This window comes from Drosophila teissieri, unplaced genomic scaffold (assembly GCF_016746235.2).
Source record: "Drosophila teissieri strain GT53w unplaced genomic scaffold, Prin_Dtei_1.1 Segkk118_quiver_pilon_scaf, whole genome shotgun sequence".
Lineage (NCBI taxonomy): Eukaryota > Metazoa > Arthropoda > Insecta > Diptera > Drosophilidae > Drosophila > Drosophila teissieri.
Window position 1 is genome coordinate 1,630,649 of NW_025224987.1, and position 24,513 is coordinate 1,655,161.

The following is a 24,513-nucleotide window of genomic DNA, read 5'->3' on the forward strand; positions in this document are numbered from 1 at the left end:
ATATCAATCAACAGGCTTATAATACCTGCTTGAATTTTTTCGCCTTCTTCAATCAATGAGTGTAGCTGTTTCGTAACCATAAAGAATTTTATTGATTCCTTATACACAATAATTTTCTTTAAGAACTTCTGTCATGTTCTCAATTCTTATTTGCATACTTCTAAAATTTGAGTTAACATCTTCTGTTGTTCTCTTTAATAGATTAGAAGTTGAATCAACCACAGATGTTTGTTTTTGAATTAGTTTATCAAGGTTGTTCTGGTTATCTAACAAGTTCTTCATATTTTCTTCTAATTGCTCTCTATCATCTTCATCCATTATACCAAATAAAATATGATACAAGGAACCCATAAATTCGAAAGGAGCACGCTTGCTTCTAGATCTAGACTGCATCATAAACAATTTATTGTTTTCTTCAAGTTCCGATAACTGACTTTGCATATTATCTAAGACTAGACTACATTGCTCTTTAAAGCTATGAAGTCTTTCGCAAACTTTCCTCATACTTTGTATAAGCGCATTACCCTTTGTTATCATTTTAAAATATGGATCCATTTTATAATAGATAACCAAATTCCAAGAAGTACTCACAATCTCAACATCTCCTAGCGGGTCTAGATATATTGCTGAGGTTTTATTTATTTTGTCTATAGAATATCTTGGTGCTATATCTTTAGGTAATGCGCTAGAAACTTGACAACTTAACACAAACAACAACATTGCCATGATGATTCCGATCTTGGACATTCCCGATGTCGCTCTAGTTCGCCTTTTTGGCTCCTGGTCAGCCTCATTTTTGTCAACAGACTTTATTCCTTCCAAGGGACAAATTTTAGTAATGGGTCTAGTGATATATCCTTCCTGCATCTTTACTTTAGCCACCCGGACCTTATCATCATTCCCCTTATGGACCTTTTCCACCTTTTCTAAAGGCCATCTTGCAGGATGACAATTCTCATCCTTTAATAAAACTATTTGCCCTTCTTCTATATTAGGAATTTCCTTTTTCCATTTATTCCTTTGCTGGAGCGTATGCAAATATTCACTTTTCCACTTAACCCAGAAATCTTTCCTCATTTTTTGGATAAGTCTCCACCTATCCAAATTTCCGATTTTTTCATCTTCCATTGGTTCGACTATTTCTAAAGGCGGTCTTCCAATTAAAAAATGACCTGGTGTTAAAACCTCTTGTTGGTCCATCTCACTAACTATAGTGTATAATGGCCTTGAATTTAAGCATGCTTCTATTTGACATAAAAGAGTTAACATTTATTCGTAAGTCAAAATAGTGTCGCCGATTAAACGCTTTATATTATATTTCATTGACTTAACCCCAGCTTCCCAAATACCTCCGAAGTGAGGTCCTGCCGCGGGAATAAAATGCCAATAAATCCTGTCCTTTTCAAGCTGCGCTGCAATCGTTATATTTTCTTGTATTGCATTAAATAACTCTTGATCTAATTTTCTTGCAGCTCCTGCAAAATTTGTTCCATTGTCTGAATAGATATTGGAACATTTTCCCCGTCTAGCAATAAATCTTCTGAGTGCTGCTAAAAATGCGTCAGAAGTTAGATCGCTTACCATTTCTAAGTGTATGGCTTTGGTGGCCATGCAAACGAATACGACAACGTATCCTTTAAATGTTTTTTGGCCACGATTTTTTGAATATTTAACATAATAAGTACCTGCGTAATCTATTCCAGTATTAAGAAACGGGAATGTCATCGTCACTCTATATATTGTGGCAAGTTACCCATTATTTGCTGAGCTGTATTTTGTTTATACCTTGCACACTTTACACATTCTCTTAAATACTTTTTCAACGAATTTTTCAGCCCGAAAATCCAATACTTTCTTTGGATATAGTTTCGCATAAGGTTTATCCCTCCATGCAATGTTTCCGTATGAGCATTTTTTATTAATAAGCTTGTTAGGTGGCATTTTTCTAAAATGATTGGATATTTAACATTAAATTCTGCATTTGAGTTTTGCAATCTTCCTCCAACTCTTAGAACCCCATCCTTGTCCAAAAATGGATTCAATGACAATATTTTATTATTTGTCTTGATTTCCTTTTTGATTTTAAGGCACTTTATCTCTTGCCTAAACTGGTATTCTTGTTTCCGCTATTTTTATCTCCTTTACTCAAATAATTGATGAATAGGCTTTATTTTTTGTTTTCATCTGCACGAATCTATTTATGTATACTATTATACGTATAAGTTTTTCTATACTGGAATACCTTTCTATTAATTCGTAAATCGGATCATCTATTTCGTCATTTAATACCGTATTTATTAAGACAGGTTCTTCTACAGACTGCTGCCGAGGCCAAAGTTCTTTTGGGTCGGCTAGCCATTTCGGACCTTTCCACCAAAGATTACAGTTGATCAACTGGTTAGAATCCACTCCCCTGGATGCTAAATCTGCTGGATTATCCTCTGACTTAACATGATTCCATTTAGTATTTTTTTAATTTCCGAATGTCATCCGTTCTTCTTCTTATACATTTGATCTTACTTTGACCACTGTTAATCCATGCTAAGGTAATCGTGGAATCACTCCAAGCATAGATCTCCATTATATTGTCAATTGATCCTTTTAGTCTTTGGATTAATTCACTAAGCAAGTGAGTTGCACACAACTCGAGTTTGGGAATTGTCTTCCTATTTTTTATAGGGTTGACTCTACTTGTGCTTAACATGAGGTCCTACTTTAGCATAGACTACTGCAGCATATGCTTTTTCGGAGGCGTCCGCAAATCCGTGAATCTGAATGACTGAAGAACTGTTTGAATTAATCCACCTTGGGATTCGAATATTCTCCAACAATAATACATTTTCTTTATATTTTTCCCAATAATTTTTATCTTCTATGGATAATTCCTGATCCCATTCACTTTTATTTATCCAAAGTTTTTTAATAAAAAGTTTTCCTGAAACAGTGACTGGTGCCAACCATCCTAACGGATCAAATATTTTTGCTAGCGTTGATAACACAACGCGCTTATTTATATTTTTTGATTCATTACAATTTATGCTGAATTTAAATAAATCATTTTGAGGTTCCCATTTTAGTCCTAAAGTTTTAACACATTTATTTTCGATAATATTGAGAACCTTATTGTCCCCTGTGTCCTCCACAGTGGTTAATATTTTGGAATTGTTGGAAATCCATTTCCTTAAGTTGAATCCAAGTTTCTGCAATTCATGGGAAATTAATGTTATTAATTTATTAGCTTCTTCTACCGAATCAGCTCCAGTCATTAGGTCATCAATATAGAAATCATTCCTAATTATTGCACTAATAACTTGGTTTTTACATTTATCTGCAATATCTACCAGAACCCTGGTAGCCAAATATGGTGCAGATGCAGTTCCGTAAGTAACTGTGGTTAATTTATATTTTTTATTTTTTTCTTTTGGAGAATTTCTCCATAAAATATATTGATATTTTTGATCATTATTATCTATTTTAATTTGTCGGTACATCTTTTCAATGTCTGCCGAAACCACAAATTCCCATTTTCTCCATTTAATAATAATGTCAAAAATATCTCTTTGAACTCGTGGCCCAACCCACATTATGTCGTTCAAACTTTTGTTATTCGTAGTTTTTGCTGAAGCATCAAAAACGACTCCCAATTTGGTCGTAAGGCTTGAATCTCTAATCACTGCCTGGTGCGGTAAAAAATATTTGCCTTCATCACTCACTTCAATCATGTGTCCTAAATCCATGTATTCATTCATGAATACGTGTAGTCAACCTTATGTTTTTCATTTCTTGTTAGTTTTTTCTCCAGATTCATGTAACGCTTGTTTCTATGAATCTCCAAAGGTGACATCCTCCTTGAATAGAATTGACACAATGTATCGCCCATCTGAATCTTTTTTTGTCGTTTTGATAAATTTATTTCAGACTCGATATCATCTTTTTCTTCTTCTTCCACTTCCCAGTAGCGATCTAAATCTTTTATTTCTATTGTTGTGGCTACAATGGTTTCTTTTCCTTTGGATTTTTTACATCCAGAAACTATCCACCCGAAATCAGTTTTTTACCCAAGGAGACCATCTATTTTTATAACTCCATTTTGCAGAATGTGAGTATATACGTCTGCTCCAATGATTAGATCAATACGACCCGGTTTATTAAAATCAAGGTCGGCTAATTTAAAGTTCTTCCTATTTTTTTTGATCAACATTAATTGTGTTGACTGGAACTGTTGATCTACACGTATTCACTTTTTCTGGATTATGACCTGCAAAGTGAAGTAAAGTGTGGTGAGGTTTACGACAAGTCGAACAAAGCTGCTCGCTTATACATTTTTTACCAAACGGATGCCTCAGACATCTTAGGCAAATCCCATTTTTTCTTACCCAGTCAGACCGTTCTGCTGGATTCATTATTTTAAATTTATGGCATTGAATTAAATAATGCCCTGGTAGTTTGCAATATGCACAATTGTCACTATAATTTTTATTCTTGTTATTATTAATCATTTTCTTTACAGGTTTTACTTCCTGTGAAAATGATTATATAGAATTGAGCCTTTGCTCTAAAAAGTCCATGACATCAGAAAGTGCCTGTATTTCTTTTGTCTTTTTAACATGGCTTTCATATAAATTGAGTGATTCTTTATTGAATTTCCGAAGAATTATGTAAGCGAAAATTGCATCCACATCTTCTGGTAATTGTGCCTTTAATTTTATGATATAAATTGACTCGTTAATCGTATCAATAAATGTCTTTATTTGCTTATTGGATTCCAAATTTAAATTTGGCATATCCATAAGCCTATTCATATGATCTGAGAATATGTTTCTTTTATTCTCATACCGCTTGGTCAAAAACTCCCAAGTGGCTTCATAATTTTCTCCAGAGCCGAGCAGTAAATGAGTAACAATATTTCTGGCTTCTCCTTTTAATGCTGACTTTAGATAATTAAATTTGAGAGAAGGACTGAGATCCTCTCCCACATGTATGAGCTCTGTAAAGAGTTCATTAAAAAGATCCCATTCTTTGGAATCACCAAAGAAAGTGGGTATTAGGGATTTAGGGACAGTGTTTGATTTAGGGACAGTGTTTTCTACCGACTCGCCCTTAATTTTTTAATTTTTATTCTTAATTTTTTCTAACACCATCATTATTAAATCATACTGCTTCGTGTTAAAATATTCATGATCGACAACGCCGATCTTCAACAAATTGCTATGATTAGCAATGAAACATTTTTGAAGCTCATTTAAATTTAGAATTTCTACATCTGTTAATGTTGGTTTTACTTCCAAATTTCTAATTTCCAAAATAATTTCGGACTGCTTCTTAAGGAATTAAATAGTCTTTTCTGACATCATTTTGAAAATTCTTTTTTTTTTTTATATAGATGGGCTTGATTTGATTGTAAGTTCATAGTTTATACAACAACGTGTGTATGTATTGTATATGTATTTATATATATATGTGTGTTTGTATAAACAGAAAATTCTTGTTTTGACTTAGCTGATGTCGTCGTTGTTGCTGCTGCTGTTGTTGTTGCTGCTTTTGCTACTGCTGTTGCTGCTTCTGCTGCTGCTGTTGTTGCTGCTTCTGCTGCTGGTAGAGGCTCCTTTGAATTTGACTTCCTTCTCTTCTTTAAGGCTCCGTTGACGTCGATGTTTCAAGATGATTTTTTTGTTTGTTTTGTTTTTGGCACGTTTTATTATTTTTGTAGTCCAGTCAGATTTTTTGTTTTTTAGCCATTTATTTCGGCATTTATGCTCTTTTGGCATATACACTGCACTCTATTTATGAGCTGATTTAATGCTATTAGAGCATTTATAAGGCACTGTTTTCAGGCACTTTTTCTTTAATTTATGCTCTTTTGGCATATACACTGCACTCTCTTTATGAGCTGATTTAATGCTATTAGAGCATTTACAAGGCACTTTTGTTATGCACTTTTTTTTTTTTTTTAATTTCACAATTGCAGATGTATGGCCTCAAGCACGCCTTACCACAATTTATAATGGTACACAAAGCAACCTATAGCTATAGACTATAAGGTGCTTGTTTTATTTAAAACATAAAAGATTCTTTTGTATCTTTTTGCTTTTTATATTTATACTCTGTTCCTTACCATATAGGGGGAAACAAGAGTTAATTATTTATGCTACCTTTAGCTGCAAGATTTACTTAGCAATGCTTTAAGGAGCTGGCCTTTCTCTGAATCCCTTACCATATAGGGGAAAACTGCAGAGTCGATTTAAGGCTCGATTGACTAAATGTAAAATCCCAAATGAGAAGACTTTACTCGTTGAGTTTTTGTAAGAAACTAATTTTATTTGGAAATATCTTCGGTTTAAATAGGTGACATGAGAATCGCATCTTAAAGTAAATGGCCTACGCAGGGGCCTAAGTAAATAGTCCCCGCCTTATCGAGGTCCCACGCTCCGGCACATCTGCCTATCTTGAGCGGCGAGGACCTTATCTGTGGTCTCCCACTAAGGGACTATTTTAGGAGGCGGGAAACGATCTCAAGTGACTGACTCATGTAGTGTGCACTTAGATTACATGTTTTTGAGCACTGCACCCATGTCGCCTTAGATAACAAAATCCTAAATATAAATTATCGCTCTCGATTCATTTACATAAGATATGAACGGAGCCCAAAATTGTAAGTCTTTAAATATATTCGTGTTCATGTGTGAACACAAATAATGTACAATACATATAAATGCTATTATTTATTGAAGATAAAAAAACTTAAGCCCTGAGACTTAATAACCTTTTGGGTTATATATAAATACGTATATTAATATATTTATTTATTATATTAATTTTTATTTAAAATATCAAATAGTTATATTTAGGTTAGGTTTTACCGGCCGTCGGATGAGACCGACGCACTTAGACCTTAGAGGTCCATTTTGATACCGTGTATGTTTTTCCGCTTTGCTCGTCGAGGTTCGTTCGAAGCTAGCAGTTTCCCCAGCTAGAGGCGCTGGTGAATTTTTGTATCCGATGTGGGTCGGTGTCGGACAGGTCGGACGTGTCTGTCAGGAATCTGCTTCCTAGTTGAGCAAGTCTTTTCGCTTGCAGTGCTGGGCAGTGGCATAGTAGATGCTCCACCGTTTCTTCCTCTCCTTCGTCCCTACAGCTACGGCATAAATCGTTATACGGGGCATTTAGTCTTCTGCGATGGGTGCCTATTACCCAATGCCCTGTGATGACTCTCATAGCAGTGCTGAGGTTTGCTCTGGTCAAACTTAGTAGTTTTGACGTTCTTTTTGAACTTATTGTTGGCCATATTTTGCGAGTTTGGCGACAGTGTGTGGTATTTTCCCATATTGTCTGTTTGTTTCGGTTTTACCTACAGTTAGTTAGTAGTTTACAAGTGGCTAAAGGCATACTCATGCCCTCTATCTCTTGAGTGCCGCGGTAGTGCCTTCTCGAGCTAGTTCATCTGCGATGGAGGTATCTTCTATGTCCCTGTGTCCGGGTACCCATTTAAGGCTGAATACGAATTGTTGTGTCATCTCATGTAAAGATGATCTGCAATTCGATACTGTTTTTGAGTGGCTTGAGATTAAGCCAATCGATTTGATAGCTGCTTGGCTATCACTGAATATGTTTACGTGTGAGCTTACCGGTTTTAGTGCTTTTAAATGTTTTAAGGCCTCCCTTATTGCTGCTACTTCAGCTTGGAAAACGCTGCAATGATCGGGAAGACTAAACGAGATGCCTAAGCCTAGCTGTTCGGAGTAAACTCCTCCTCCTACTCTGTTCTGTAGTTTTGACCCGTCCGTATAAAAGCATATAGCATTCTGGGGGCCAGGTGTCTGTGAGTTCCACTCAACCCTCTCTGGGATGATTGTGTTGAACTGTGTTTGTATGTACTCCGTTGGAGTGCAGTAGACTGTCCTGGAGGGGACTATTTGATTGTGATTTAGGATGCACGAGTGACCCGCTTCTTATGGGTTCCACTGTTTGGTATCTCTAAGCCTGATTGCCGCTACTGTAGCCAGTTTCATGCCAGCTAGTTTTGGGCTTGGGAGGTTGAGTATGGCATTTAAGGCTTCGTTTGGAGTAGTGCGTAAAGCACTGCTGATGCAGAGCATTTTGCTAGCATTTTTATGCTCCATTTCTTTTTCAGGGCCGGCCACCATACTACGATCCCATACAGTAGTTTGGTATATATCCAGTATATATATATATAGTATATATATAGTAAATATAGGGTGTCATGCCCCATTTCAGCCCGATTGCTTTTTTGCACGTGAAGAGTGCTATTGATGCTTTTTTCTATCTGTCTGTGAGGTACAAGTTCCAGTTTAGTTTCCTGTCAAGTATTACGCCTAGGTACCTTGTGGTAGTGTTTTCTGCATGTTGAATTTTTGCGGGTATGATTTTGTCTGGACCTGCAGATTTGTATGTACCTTTGGAGTACCTTTGGGTCTATGCACAGTTAGATACTTGCCAGTGTGGCGTTTGTTTGTTGGGAGGTGAGAGCGTTTTGGCTGTTTCCTGGAAAGTGAGTGTCTAGAAGTATCTCTAGAGATTCCTCACATTCGACGAAGTAGTCAGTGGTAGCAGTTGCGATGCCCATAGTGCAAACCGCTGTTCTCGCACGCATTTATCTGTACGGCGCTCATTCCTTGTTCTCTTTGTTATCTACCTACGTTAAGCTTGGGCGCTGCATTCGGCTGTCTGACCCGCCAATTGTCACTTCTTCGTTTTTCGGCAAAGACTCAACTTGTGCATTCGATATAGCTCTTTGTCGGCCCTAGCTGCCGTAAACAATTCGCAAAATAAACAGTATCGGAAAACAAACAAACTTTCTTCGGCTATTTATTATTCGCAACAGCTATTGAAAAAACTCAATAGCTAATCATTGGTGACCCCGACGTGATAGTTTTAATTTGCATGGATTAATTAATGCTCTTATTCCGTTTATAAATAAATATAAATATTTTAAATCGCAATCGGTTGGACAAGTGTGTAGTGATTTCGGTGATAGTGGCTGTGCATACATACATTGCTACATATATCAAGTGCAGCCCGCCCCGTTACGTGCATTGACTTCGCTTGCATTTGCGGCATTTATTTTGTGCTCATCTTCCCGCTGAACCGAATTAAATGCGATTTGTTGCTATGCCCGCTGAAAGTGACAAAAACAGGGTGACCTTTTTAAAACGCAAAGCCAATGCGTAGTTCAGCAGGTTGCAGAGGCTACAAACGTTGCTGTCTAATGAGACGCTGAGCGGTTACGACGAACCCACTCTTATGGTGAGGCTGGAGCAGATTGATGAACTGCAAAGTTGTGACGCGGCCGCGCACAATAATAAATAATAGATAATAAATAACAAACAATAAATAAAACATAATAAATAATTCATAATAAATACTAAATAATTCAATACAATAACATAATTCATAATAAACAAGTCATAATAAATAATACATAATAAATAATACCGAATACATAATACATAATAAATAATAAATAATACCGAATACATGAGACATAATAAATAAAACATAATAAATAAGGCATAATACATAATTGATAAAACCATAACATAATGATCATCATAAACAAGGCCAGATTTAAACAAGGCGCGCAAGCGCGCCCAAATAACTAGAGGGGCACACTAATCCCGAAACCCGGCCACACTAAGTCGGGCAATTCGAGCATACGGACATACGGGCACACTAAGCCACGGGCTATATAAAGCGGGCGGCTGGCCTCAGAATAGTCAGTCAGTGGTCGAAGTCGACCAAGGTGGAAGTCACCAGCGAGCTTAAGGGTCCGAATTACGTATCTACGCTGACTTAAGGGTCCGTATAATTCTCTGTGCTGACTTAAGGGTCCAAATTACGTATCTACGCTGACTTAAGGGTCCGTATAATTCTCTGTGCTGACTTAAGGGTCCAAATTACGTATCTACGCTGACTTAAGGGTCCGTATAATTCTCTGTGCTGACTTAAGGGTCCGAATTACGTATCTACGCTGACTTAAGGGTCCGTATAATTCTCTGTGCTGACTTAAGGGTCCGAATTACGTATCTACGCTGACTTAAGGGTCCGTATAATTCTCTGTGCTGACTTAAGGGTCCTACATATAATTCTCTACGCTGACTTAAGGGTCCGTATAATTCTCTACGCTGACTTCAGGGTCGGTATAATTCTCTACGCTGACTTAAGGGTCCGTATAATTCTCTATGCTGACTTAAGGGTCCTACATATAATTCTCTACGCTGACTTAAGGGTCCGACATATAATTCTCTACGCTGACTTAAGGGTCCGTATACTTCTCTATGCTGACTTAAGGGTCCTACATATAATTCTCTACGCTGACTTAAGGGTCCGTATACTTCTCTACGCTGACTTCAGGGTCCGTATAATTCTCTACGCTGACTTCAGGGTCCTACGTATAATTCTCTACGCTGACTTCAGGGTCCCACAACATAGGCTTACGTTGATTCAAGGGTACTCGACGAAATTCGGAGCGGCCGCGTAGGAAAGACCGCGTCCCCGGACGAAGACGCGAGGTACGAAGAGCCTCGCTGCGGAAGCCGGAACCTAGGCCGAGGGAGCCCGTACAGTTTTATATATAATTATTGTAACCCAGAAATTGAATGAATAAACTGCGTCTATATTTAAGCCTAGTTAAGGTAAACTCTGCGCATTATCACTGGGACTCGGGTCGGGAATTCCTCTCTAGCACCACTGTCCTGAAAGAAAGAAATTTCCTGGACGACCCTGGCCGGCCCTGACTACCCGAGGCACGGCTGAACGTCACAGGTGGCGCCCGAACAGGCTAAAGTGGTGATTAGAGGAAACCGACGCCGGGAGAGTGATGTCTAGTTGGGTGTATATGGCAACAAAACCCGAACTAGCAGAATACGCGAGTGAATTCGGATTGGATCCGTCAGGGAAAAGCGAGGAGTTACGGAGAACATTGGCTGCTTTTTCGAAGAGGACAGACCACACAGAGGCGACAAAAAAGAAGCTGACACTGCTGGCGGAAAAGTATAAGAAGGGGAAAAGCCCCACCCGACATCCAGAGATCGTGATAACAGAGACAAACACAAGGATGGACGACGGGAAGGAAACAAAGATGGAAGGAAAAATGGAAACGGGAACAATCGATAGAGTGCGGAATTGGGGGATCAGATACCAGGGGACGACAAACCCGCTGGAATTCCTCGAGAAAATGGAGCAGAGGGCCACCGGATACGGACTACGGCACGATCAGCTGGTCCAAACAATGCCGTTTATACTGGAGGGAAGCGCCATAGATTGGTGGAACACGACACCAACAAAGATCGACTCATGGGTTCAATTGAGAACGGAACTGTTAGAGTACTTCTTACCACCGAGGCACGAGGAGCAGTTGCAAACCCAAATAGCACAGTTGAGACAGAGGGAGAACGAGCCAGTAAGAGAATACGCGATGAACCTGAGGAAGCTCATGAAGCTTCACGAAACTGTCAGAAGCTGAAAAGCTGGATTGGGTATACAAGAACTGCAGGACCAAGCTAAAACTGTACACGAGGAGGAACGGATTCACAACGCTAACGGAGTTTCTTAAGCTAGCCGAGGAGGTGGAGGAAATTGAACAAACGGTAGCACAGACCGAACAAACAGGACCACAGGCACTAAGACCAGAGGTATGCATGAGATTCGGAGGTACCGGTCATACGGCCCGCACATGCGGCAACTCACCAAGGCTGTTCTGCTGGGCGTGCGGACGAAACGGAGTCAGGACAACGGAGTGTTGCCGAGCTAATGCGGGAAACGGAGGAGGCCTGGGCCAGTAAAGCTGGCAGCTCAGGCAAGAAGAATAGGTCCAGCAACAGGCGAGATGAGATGCGACGGCTACCAAATAGTAGCACAATTCGGAATAGGGTGTAGGAGTGCCAAGGGCATAATAGACACCGGAGCAACGAGAAGCGCGATCAGTAGGAACATGTTTCAGGATCTAAGAGGAGAGGGACAGTGGATCAGGATAAACGCGGAAATATCGCTGGCGGACGGATCACGGCGGAAGGCGATCGGAGGATTTGGAGCAAGAGTGGAGTTCGGGGGTCGGAGATTTGAAATAACATTCATGATCCTACCGAACGTCGATGGCGGAATCCTACTAGGGATGGACTTTCTGGCAGGAGCAGGAAGTACACTGAGATGTGGCGGATTAGAATTGGAGATACGAGGGGTCGAAGACGAAAGGAGGAAGGAGGGGCGAAACAAAGGAGAGGCGACGACGCTACGAGAGCCGTCCGAAGAGGAAATCGACACATTCCTGGAGGAGAACAAGCGCATATTTGAAAACATGGAGGGAGTCAGCAACGCAGCAGTGCACAGGATATACCTCAAGGACGACAAACCTATTAAACAGAAGTATTATCCACGAAATCCGAAACAACAGGCCATAATTGATGAGCAGGTAGACGAATTACTCAGCCTGGGCCTAATAGAACAATCACGAAGTCCATACAGCGCACCGGTGGTATTAGTAAGAAAAAAGAATAACGAATGGAGAATGTGCATCGACTACAGGCTGTTGAACGATAGGACAGAGAAGGATGCATACCCTGTGCCACGTATGAACTTTATCCTCGACCAACTGAGGGAGGCCAAATTTATAAGCACCATCGACTTGAAGTCGGGCTATTGGCAAATCCCAGTGGAAGAGAAAAGTAGACAATATACGGCGTTTACGGTACCAGGGCGAGGATTGTTCCAATGGACAGTAATGCCATTTGGACTAACCACAGCGCCAGCAACGTTCCAGAGAGCACTGGATAACATCATCGGACCAGAGATGGAGCCATTCGCCTTCGCGTACTTGGATGATATAATCGTGATAGGACGAACCAAGGAAGAGCATCTAGCAAAACTGAAAGAAGTATTCAGAAGATTGCAACGAGCGAACCTACGGATCAACCCAGACAAGTGCAAATTTTTCCAAAAGGAATTAAAATATCTGGGACACGTAGTAAGCGACCAGGGCATACGAACGGACCCCGAAAAGGTGGAAGCAATCAGGGATCTACCAGCCCCTAAGACCACCAAAGAGGTACACAGCTTTCTCGGGATGGCATCATGGTATAGGAGATTTATACCAAAATTTACGGAGCAAGCAGAACCGCTACAGGAATTAATCCGAAAAGGGAAAAAATTCGAGTGGAACGAACGCCACCAGGAATCCTTTGACAGCCTAAAGGAGAGCCTGACAAAAGCACCGGTATTGGTATGCCCGGACTTCAGCAGGCAGTTCAAGTTGCATACAGACGCCAGCGACGTGGGGATCGGAGCCGTACTGACCCAGGAAACAGAGGACGGTGAACACGTCATATCATTTGCCAGCCGGAAACTGAGTAAGGCAGAGCAAAACTACAGCGCAACGGAAAAGGAATGCTTGGCAATCCATTGGGGCATCGGAAAGTTTAAGATGTACCTGGAAGGATACCACTTCATAGTAGTTACGGACCATATGGCGCTTAGATGGCTAAACTCGATCAAGAGCCCGGCAGGAAGAATAGCACGATGGGCACTGGGACTCCAGCCATACCAGTTCGAGGTGCAATATCGGAAAGGGAAACTAAATGTAGTAGCAGACACACTGTCTAGAGCCCCACCGGCGGAACTAAAGGCGATCAGAAACACGGAAAGCTGGATAGACCGGAAGAATAGGGAGCTACAGGAGGACCCAGGAAACACAGAATACCGGAGAGAAGGAAAACGTCTGTATAAACTGAGCAAAGATAGATGGGACCAACACCCATGGAAACTGTGCGTGCCTGAAGAGGAGATACAACAGATCCTCGCAGAGAACCACTGCCAGGCGGAAGCAGGGCACATGGGAATGTTCAAAACGGCAAGAAGAATAAGAAACAAGTACTTCTGGCCCCAGTTAACAAAAGACGTGCGGAAGTTCGTGCGGAGCTGCGAGAGTTGCCAGCAGTACAAAGTGGAGCAACAAAAAGCAGCAGGGAAAATGCTGACCAGGGTCGCAGAAGCCCCCTGGGAAACAGTATGTGTCGACTTTGTAGGACCGTTACCACGGTCAAAACATAAGAACACGACACTACTCGTCATGGTGGATAAGTTCTCAAAATGGGTGGAGCTGGCAGCCATCAGACAGGCGACGGCAGACTCATTCCTACGGGTCTTTCGAGAAAGAATAGTGACACGGTATGGAGCTCCGAAAATACTGATATCAGACAATGGAGTCCAATTCACCGGACGCAAAACAAAGAAAGAGATGGAGAGATGGGGAATAAGACAGCAATTCACGGCCCCTTACACTCCGCAGGAGAACCCCACGGAAAGAACCAATAGGACCATAAAACAATGATCGCCCAAATAACAGGCGAGGACCAGACAAACTGGGATGATAAAATACCAGAACTAATGCTGGCTTGCAACAGCAGCACGTCGGAGTCCACAAAATACAGCCCGGCACAGATAGTGCTAGGAAAGGAACTACGAATACCCAACACAGTGTTCGACAAAGAAACGGAAGGGTCCGGGTTGAAAGAGGAAAGCATGGAGGAAAGGTGGAAACGGTTAGGAAACGTGAGGAAGGAAGCGGCAGGCCACATGGAAAAAGCAGCAGAACAACAGAGACGGCACTACGACTTAAGAAAAAGGGAATGGAAACCATCGAGAGGAGAACTTGTGTGGTGCAGAACACACCACTTATCCAACGCAGCGGAAAAATTCAACGCAAGGTATACGACGGACCATGGAAAGTGGTAGGGTTTGTGTCCCCGGTAATACTGTCAGTCAAGGACCCGAAAACACGAAAGACAAAAAGAGTATATATCGGAGACACCAAACCACACATAAGCACGGACAACCATCATAGAGGGTTCGAACAGGAGAACGATACATCAGATCAGGAAAGCGGGAAAAAGGAACTCAAGACGGCCCACCAACGGGCACACTAAAAAAGAGGGAAAAAGGAGAAGTGAAGGCAGGCACACTAAGGCAACTCCGGTGGCCTATATAAGCGGAGCCAGGATCGTACGAAGGCACAGAAGGCGATCGGCTGAGCAATGGATAAGTTCGAGACCAGCATCAAAAGGTATAAGGATAACCTCACCAAGGCAGCAGCAGCAACAAGCAGGACCAAGTAGATCGAGCCACCTGCCTGCGGTACAGTCCGGAAAAGGACGGCGCCACCAAAATTGGCACCTCCTCGGCGGCCGACGAGGCACGACGCGGCGACTCCCAAGCAGACGGATACCGTCCAGGGAGGCCGAAGCGGCGCAGGCGATCACTCAGGACCCAAGGGACCACCAGCCCGGAGGGGGGCGAATCATCCCGCAAAGGCACCGACGCAGACGGAGATCGTCCAACCGGGCCTGAGCGGGGTGACCAACCACCCAACGGGAACCACTGGCGGAGCAGACCCGAGGGAGATGAGCCAGGAAGGAAGGGCCCAGGCGATGACGGGAAACGTCCGAATGGGCCGGACCAGAGTGGAGCACCTCCCGAGGGCTGGAGGGGAACACCCGAGGAGAAGCCGGGAGCCAGGCGAACGGCGGGCGCTGAATCAGCAAGCACAGGCCCGTACACCGACGACAGGCATGAGCAGGGTAGAAGCGGGCACACCGCCAACCCGGAGGGCCGAAAAGACGAGAGCCGTGGAATCAGCGTCGCCAGACAGAGATATCCTAGAGCTCCACACAGAGACCACCAACGAGTTGGGGTGGACAGTGCCAACCGGAGCCGGGATATCGGAGGAAATACTGGCGAAGATAAGGGCGAACCTGGCGAACAAACCAAAAAGGACCCAACGGCGATGGATACAAAAAGACGGAGAAAGGTGGTGGCGCATCACATCCAACCGCGGAAATTATGTGACGGTGAAGCGTCACTTCCCAAAGGAGGGGGGAGTGTGACGCGGCCGCGCACAATAATAAATAATAGATAATAAATAACAAACAATAAATAAAACATAATAAATAATTCATAATAAATACTAAATAATTCAATACAGTAACATAATTCATAATAAACAAGTCATAATAAATAATACATAATAAATAATAAATAATACCGAATACATGAGACATAATAAATAAAACATAATAAATAAGGCATAATACATACTTGATAAAACCATAACATAATGATCATCATAAACAAGGCCAGATTCAAACAAGGCGCGCAAGCGCGCCCAAATAACTAGAGGGGCACACTAATCCCGAAACCCGGCCACACTAAGTCGGGCAATTCGAGCATACGGACATACGGGCACACTAAGCCACGGGCTATATAAAGCGGGCGGCTGGCCTCAGAATAGTCAGTCAGTGGTCGGAGTCGACCAAGGTGGAAGTCACCAGCGAGCGGGAAAGCAGCAGGATCAGGACAGGATCGACGAGTGGTAACTATTGGAGAGTAAGATCAACCCCCTACGTATAATTCTCTGTGCTGACTTAAGGGTCCAAATTACGTATCTACGCTGACTTAAGGGTCCGTATAATTCTCTGTGCTGACTTAAGGGTCCAAATTACGTATCTACGCTGACTTAAGGGTCCGTATAATTCTCTGTGCTGACTTAAGGGTCCGAATTACGTATCTACGCTGACTTAAGGGTCCGTATAATTCTCTGTGCTGACTTAAGGGTCCGAATTACGTATCTACGCTGACTTAAGGGTCCGTATAATTCTCTGTGCTGACTTAAGGGTCCTACATATAATTCTCTACGCTGACTTAAGGGTCCGTATAATTCTCTACGCTGACTTCAGGGTCCGTATAATTCTCTACGCTGACTTAAGGGTCCGTATACTTCTCTATGCTGACTTAAGGGTCCTACATATAATTCTCTACGCTGACTTAAGGGTCCGACATATAATTCTCTACGCTGACTTAAGGGTCCGTATACTTCTCTACGCTGACTTCAGGGTCCGTATAATTCTCTACGCTGACTTCAGGGTCCTACGTATAATTCTCTACGCTGACTTCAGGGTCCCACAACATAGGCTTACGTTGATTCAAGGGTACTCGACGAAATTCGGAGCGGCCGCGTAGGAAAGACCGCGTCCCCGGACGAAGACGCGAGGTACGAAGAGCCTCGCTGCGGAAGCCGGAACCTAGGCCGAGGGAGCCCGTACAGTTTTATATATAATTATTGTAACCCAGAAATTGAATGAATAAACTGCGTCTATATTTAAGCCTAGTTAAGGTAAACTCTGCGCATTATCACTGGGACTCGGGTCGGGAATTCCTCTCTAGCACCACTGTCCTGAAAGAAAGAAATTTCCTGGACGACCCTGGCCAGCCCTGACTACCCGAGGCACGGCTGAACGTCACAAAGTGCCTTCAATGTTTTGCATACAGAACTGGAGGAATTAGATTTCGACGAAATTGGCAGTGAAATGAGCGAGAGTTTCGATGAATTCATCGTTGAATTCAAGGCTAGTGTGCGCGCGGAAATAGCCAAACGCAATGTGCATTTCGCGCCGCACTCAACGCTTGCGGAAGGTGTTGTGCCCCACCAATGTAGTGGTCATCAGACGCAGCCGCGGCCGAGGCCGATGCCATTGCCGCCTGTGCAGCTGCCAACGTTTGGCGGAGGCTACGCAAACTGTGCGGATTTTTACTCCGTGTTCGCGAGCATAATCGACAGCCTTCCGGACCTCTTTAACATTGAGAAATTTCAACATCTGCGGTCATGTTTGAGGGATTCGGCGCTGGAAACTATACGATCATTGGAGATCTCAAACGACAATTACGAAGCGAATTAAGAGTTGCTTTAAAAAAAGGTTTGATAATCGGCGTCTCGTTTTTCAGGCGCACATCACCGAGATTCTGGGTTTAAAGGTAGTACGGAATGGTTCAGTGGCCTAGCTTCGGGAATTGTCGGACAAGTTTAACGCTCACATTCGTGCGTTGAAGGGTTTGGGCACCACTGAGCAAATCGCTGGCTGCATCATAGTGCAAGTGCTGCTGCAAAAGCTGGATGCGGCGAGCCAAGCTAAGTGGGAGGAGCGCTTGGAGAATCCGGTCTTTGTCAACCTTTTTCCGTCGTGGGAATCGATGGCTGCATTCCTGGAGCAGCGCCATGGCAACCTATGCGCTAGGCGTTTAGGTGGGCAGAAATCGTTCGACGCTAGCTGCTACCACCCAAAATTTTCTTGGTTGCATGCTTTGCCATAGTGCAGAGCTTGCCATATATTATTGCCCGCAATTTAGAGACTTAGCGCCAGTAGATTGTCTGCGCGAGGCAAAGAGACTAGCACTTTGCATAAATTGCCTAAAGGCAGGTCATCAGCTACGGCAATGCAGCTCGAGCCGCTGCCGCACCTGTGGAATCAGGCATCATATGCTGCTCCAACTAGATGGTCCGCCTTCCTCGCAGCCACATCTTCCGGTGTCTTCAAGCTCCCACACTGAGCCTTCCGCCCCGCTTTCGACTTCTTCTACGCTAATTGCCCAGGATCTCGGTTGTGACCTTGTGCTGCTAGCCACTGCAACCGTTCTAGTGCAGAATCGGTCGGGACTGTTCGTTGTTAGATTCTGGTTCTCAACTGCACTTGGTCACCTCTCGGTTTGCAAATCAACTGCAACTTAAGAGGTCGAGGTCGTCCGGCTCCGTCACTGGAATCGGGGATTCCAATTTCGCGACTGATGGATTCTCGGTAGGAATTGCGATGCGGACTTCGGATTTCTCAACGAGCAAAACAGCAGTTATCGCTCCCAATATCACGGATCGCCAGCCAAGTTTTAATGTGGAAATTGGGGACTGAAAGATTCCAGAAAACCTGCAGCTCGCCGACCCGGAATTTCATAAAGCTCAGCGTGTTGACCTGTTAATAGGAGCTAGCATGTTTTATGAGCTGCTGTGCGTTCGTCAGATAAAGTTGTTGCCAGGACTGCCACTGCTTCAAAAAACTCGTCTGGGCTGGGTTGTGTCTGGAGGCTGCGCGCGCCCTTGCGGTAGCGCCTTAATACTTTACGCGTTCCTTCTTCAGCCAGCGAGGCTGAATCAAGTTGAACTTGATTCACTTCTGCAGCGCTTTTGGGAGGTAGAAAATTGTTCCGGCCCAATAGTTCAAGCCACTAAGGAGGAGCTAGATTGCGAGGCCCACTTTGTTATAAATTACACCCGATTGCCAGCTGGCGATTACTCGGTACGGTTGCCGCTAAAACTCCATTTGGATTCTTTAGGAGATTCCTATCCTCAGGCTTTGCGGAGATTCTTGTCGCTGGAAAGGAAACTTACAAAGCAACCTGTCTTGAGGGTTAAATATGCGGCGTTCATGAAGGAATCTCGTGATCTGGGACATATGTCGCCTGTGCCTGCCTCCGAGGTCAGCTCGTGCCGATATTTTTTACCACATCACTGCGTCATGAAGGAGGATAGCACTACCACCAAGCTTCGCGTTGTCTTTGACGGATCAGCTGCCACTTCCACTGGTTACTTGCTTAACGATGTGTTAATGGCTGGCCCAGTCATCCAGCCCAAGCTATTTCACATCCTAATTCGATTTCGCTCACTCCCAGTTGCCGTTACAGGAGACATATGTGAAATGTACCGATGTGTAGGGTCTCGCAAGAAGATAGCTATTTGCAGTTCATTGTATAGAGGCACTCCCCGATCGATGACCTTCAAGTATACAAACTCGACACAGTTACTTACGGCACCAAACCAGCCTCCTTCTTGTCCGTAAGGGCTATGCAGCAGTTGTCAATCGATGAGCAGGCATCGTTTCCCATTGGATCAGAAATCCTTCGGCGGGATTTTTACGTGGATGATCTTATCTCCGGCTCCGGCACGGTAAAGGATGCTATCAGCATAATGCAGCAGACGGCTGGCATTCTTGCGAAGGGCAAGCTCAAGCTAAGGAAATGGTGCTCTAACATTCCACTTGTGCTGGAGGGTGTGCCCGCCGAGGACAAGGAGTAGTTCATAAAGTTTGAAGATGGTAGCGATTTCACGAAAACTTTAGGTCTCGCTTGGGATGCCGCCTCCGACCAGCTTTTGTTTTCGTTCTCTGCCTTTCAGTCGCCATTGAGACCCTGCAGGCGCTCTGTTTTGTCTGCGATTGCTAAATTTTACGATCCTCTCGGCCTGGTCGGTCCTGTAATCACAAGGTGTAAAATCTTTTTGCAGCAGCTCTGCAAGGAATAGCTGTCCTGGGATGAAAGCCTCCCGGAAACTCATAACACGAAATGGCTTGATATATGTTTTGAAATTATAAGTCATGTTAGTTTCTCTCGATTCGTGTTTAGCGCAGAGTCTGGTCTTGAGGTGCATGGTTTTTGTGAAGCAAGCATTGATGCCTATGGAGCCTGCGTTTATGTGGTTTCTTAAGGGAATCAATGTTTTAACCATTTGCTTTGTTCGAAGTCGCGCATAGCTCGGTTGAAGACCATAACAGTACCAAAGCTGGAGCTTTGTGGTGCGGATCTTCTGGCTAAAATCATGAGGGAAATAGTTGGCTTGAAAGTATTTAAAGGACGCTACTATTGTTGGTGCGACTCGACGGTGACACTTTCCTGGATCCGAGATGAGCCCGCCAGGTTCAACATATTTGTGGCAAATAGGGTTGCTGCCATTCCGGAGCTGACAGATGTCACGGCTTGGCGTTATGTTCCAACAGCGTTAAATCCGGCTGACATCTTATCCAGCGGATCCCTCCCGTCTGAGCTTAGCAAGTCGTCTTTCTGGGCGCATTGACCCGCCAATCTTATGGAGCCTGTAAAAGATTGGCCACCAGCTGTTTGTCCTGAGAAACCGGTGCTTGAACTTCGTCGAAGTGTGTTCATCGTAAAGTCGCCGTACGTGGATGTAATTGCTAGCTCCAAATTTGCAAATTCTTACCCCTCACTGCAACGAGTGTTTGCATACATTTACAAATTTTGTAATGGAATTCGTCATCCTGGGCTCACCGTCGCACACATTCAAGAGGGTACTCAGATGATGCTGCGGTTGGTGCAGCGCGCGCAGTTATGGGAGGACATGCAGTCCCTAAAAACGCTGGGAAGAGTTTCCTCGTCTAGTCCCATATCCTCGCTTTCGCCGTTCCTGGATCAATTTGGACTTCTTAGAGTAGACGGTCGCCTCCGGAATTCGTCATTGGACTTTGATGGCCGCCACCCGAAAATCCTTCCAAGGTCCCATCCGGTGCCTCTGGCAATTATTTCGCATTACTATGAAAGCAATCTTCATGCCGGACCTCGGGCTCTTCTGGGTGCAATTCGATCCCAATATTGGCCTATTGGGGGGAGGGGTTACCAAGGCCGTGAACAGAAGTTTTCGGATTAAGCCGTGGCTGATAGAGCACATAATGGCGGACCTTCCCAAGGAGCGCTTGGAAGGATCTCACGCTTTTGAGGTTGCTGGTATAGACTTCTGTGGACCCTTCTTTCACAAGTCGGATACTCGCAGCAAGCCCGCGGTTAAATGCTACGTCTGCGTATTTATATGCTTTGCAACCAGTGCACCTGGAGCTGATCAAGGATCTCTCGACAGTTGCGTTTCTGTGCGGACACAAGAGGTTCATATGCACCCGGCGGAAGCCGAAGCAAATTTGGTCGGACAACGCCACCAATTTTGTCGGCGCAAAGAATGAACTTCTGGAACTTCGAAGGTTATTTCTCAGCAGCGAGCATCAAGGCTCCGTTCAGAATTTTTGCCTTTCGGAGACGATTGTCTGGCGGTTCATCCCTCCACGGTCGCCCCATTTCGGTGGACTTTGGGCGGTGAAAACGGCCAAACATCATTTCTACCGCGCTGTGGGTACGGCGGTTCTGACCTTCGACGAGCTGAGGACGCTGGTGTGCCACATCTCGGCAGTTATTAACTCCAGACGTTTAGTTCCCATTTCAGAGAACCCTGCCGATCTGGACGTCCTCACTCCGGCGCATTTTCTCAATGGTGGTCCGCCTTCGTCGTTTGACGAGCCATATATAACGGGCCTAAACTATAATCGGCTTGACTCTTGGCAGCGCATCTCCTTTCTTCAGCAAATCTTTTGGTCGCGATGGAAGGAAGAGTACTTCACGTTGCTCCAGCAGCGCTCCAAGTGGTGCACCCCAAAGCCTGGCATAGCCGTGGACAACGTCGTTCTTGTTAAGGACGAGAATCCTCCTCCAATTAGATGGCCCTTGGCGAGAGTCATGCAGTTGATTCCTGGCAGAGACGGCGTCGCTCGAGTTGCAGAATTGAGGACCGCGTCTGGAGTAATAAGGCGGGCAGTGAACAAGCTGTGTCTGCTTCCCCTTGAGGACTCTGTTGGAAGCCAAGCTTCCAACGGGGGGAGGATGTTGGGTCATGCAGCCGCCAAAACTGTGCAGTAGACTAATCTCATACTCTTAATATTGTAAGCCGAAGTAGTCAGTGGTAGCAGTTGCGATGCCCATAGTGCAAACCGCTGTTCTCGCACGCATTTATCTGTACGGCACTCATTCCTTGTTCTCTTAGTTATCTACCTACGTTAAGCTTGGGCGCTGCATTCGGCTGTCTGTCCCGCCAATTGTCACTTTTTCGTTTTTCGGCAAATACTCAACTTATGAATTCGATATAGCTCTTTGTCGGCCGTAGCTGCCGTAAACAATTCGCAAAATAAACAGTATCGGAAAATAAACAAACTTTCTTCGGCTATTTATTATTCGCAACAGCTATTGAAAAAGCTCAATAGCTAAACAGATGCTTTTTGGCAAATACCGCTAGAACCCAAAAGTAGAGAGAAGACGGCTTTAACAGTTCTTGGTAGGCCACTATATCAATTCACCGTCATGCCATTCGGCTTGTGCAACGCCGTACAAAGAATGTGCCGCCTAATGGATAAGGTTATTCCAGCAGCACTACGTGAGCAGGTATTTGTTTACCTACCTTTGAAGAACACCTTGTAATATTAAATCAGGCGAGCGATGGCTTACAACGTGCAAAACTTACCATCAATGTAGACAAGAGTAATTTAGGTCCCAGCTGACACAAATCCACTCCCCGATGTGCAACACCCAAGAGTGCATGTGTGGTTACCAAGATTGATTCCAGAAAGGAACGCCCGCCGGCCCATACAGGCTGAGATAAAGAACGCAAGATTTTATCCCGGTACCAGGAGGGGTTAAGCCGACTCCGGCTGGATCTCGCATTCCACCAGAAGAGGGATTGGCGCAATTAAATATATTATGAATATATTATGAATAAAAAAAAAATATTTATATCTATTAATTCACATAGCCCGGCTAGTTCAGTCGGCAGAGTAGCCACACGTTTATGAGCGCCTGATGAGGACAGGGAAAGAAAATCAACTAAAAAAAATGGCGTACGCTTTTCTTTTGCGAAGTCATTCCTTGCGTAAACGCATCGGGAAGACTCGAATACGCGAAAGTTAATACTCAAAGTGAATACCCGAGAGCCAATACTCAAGAATCAGTAGTCGGGACTCAATTCCCGAGAGTGCTTTTGTCGAGATTTTATCCTCGCTATTCAAGTGATGACTGCCTTAAAACGCTAATAAAATCAATCAAAAGAAAAGTGCCGAGAGGACGTAGTCTGGAAGGATCCAGGACCCATACAAGAAACACGCTTGAAGAAAAACTACAATCCGACAGAAGTCTCAAGATGGGCGGCAAGGAGTCCAAAGCCTCCGACAACACCGCCAATGTGATCAACACCGTGGAAGTCGTCGACCCCAAAGAGGATATATTAGGTGTGCAGCATACCCTGGAGCTCATCGCCGTCATATTAGTCTTGCTGGCACTATTTAAACTAGTAAGGACTTACAAAAGATCAGTGCAGCGGCGACGGGATAACCACCACACCCTCGAACGGATCGTATACCGTATTCCGCAACACCAACACCGGGAAACGGAGTCCGCGCAACTGATATGAGCAGTGTATCGGTCAAAACAATCCGTCAATGAAAAACTTACTCGCCTACTACCGGCCAAATAATTAAACAATGAATAAGTTAACCGGAGCATTTTTTTTATGTGAATATCATCAAAGACAGAATAACTGCAGTGACTTTCCCAAACACTTGAAAAAATTCAAGTAATCTGAGAATCGAGTAGCGGCCTAAGCGCGCCACCGAAAACATTCATACAATCGTAAATATCTATATATAATATATAAAAATTGAGAACAAGTTTGGTGATTGCCGATTTCAACGGTTTTGCATACGTTGGAAAGGTCTCGGGCTCCGTTAGGACAAGAGCAAAGAATATTCTGGAAAAAGTCAAAAGAAAAGCGGGAAAACCGTTTTTTTACATGCAGCGCCATTTCTAAAACATAGGATGTCATTCTTCTCTGCTCATTTCGTTTTATTTAATTCATGAGACAAACTTTATTTGGTTCATAAATAAATTAAGTTGAACTGTGTTAATTATGTGTATCGTGCATTTGAGGTTAAACTCACCACTTCCACCTTCTTCGACTTCCTCATCCTCATCCTCCTTCTTCTTCATCAAATAGAAGATACACGAGCCGAAATCAATAAAACAAGAAGACTAAAGCATCAACAATCACGCAGGTTTTCAGAAGAAGGAAGAGGAGGAAGACGAAGA

The 24,513-nt window shown here is 43.7% G+C and overlaps 1 protein-coding gene across 1 annotated transcript in view; it reads right to left on the reverse strand.

Annotated features, from left to right (window-relative positions):
• The window catches only part of LOC122625487 (synaptosomal-associated protein 25), a 288,237-nt gene extending 264,434 nt beyond the window's left edge, over positions 1-23,803 (reverse strand). Inside the window, exon 1 of the mRNA XM_043805581.1 lies at positions 23,732-23,803. The gene's annotated coding sequence lies outside the window, so the exon portion shown is untranslated. The remainder of the gene's footprint in view (positions 1-23,731) is intronic.
• Between the last annotated feature and the right edge of the window lie 710 nt (positions 23,804-24,513).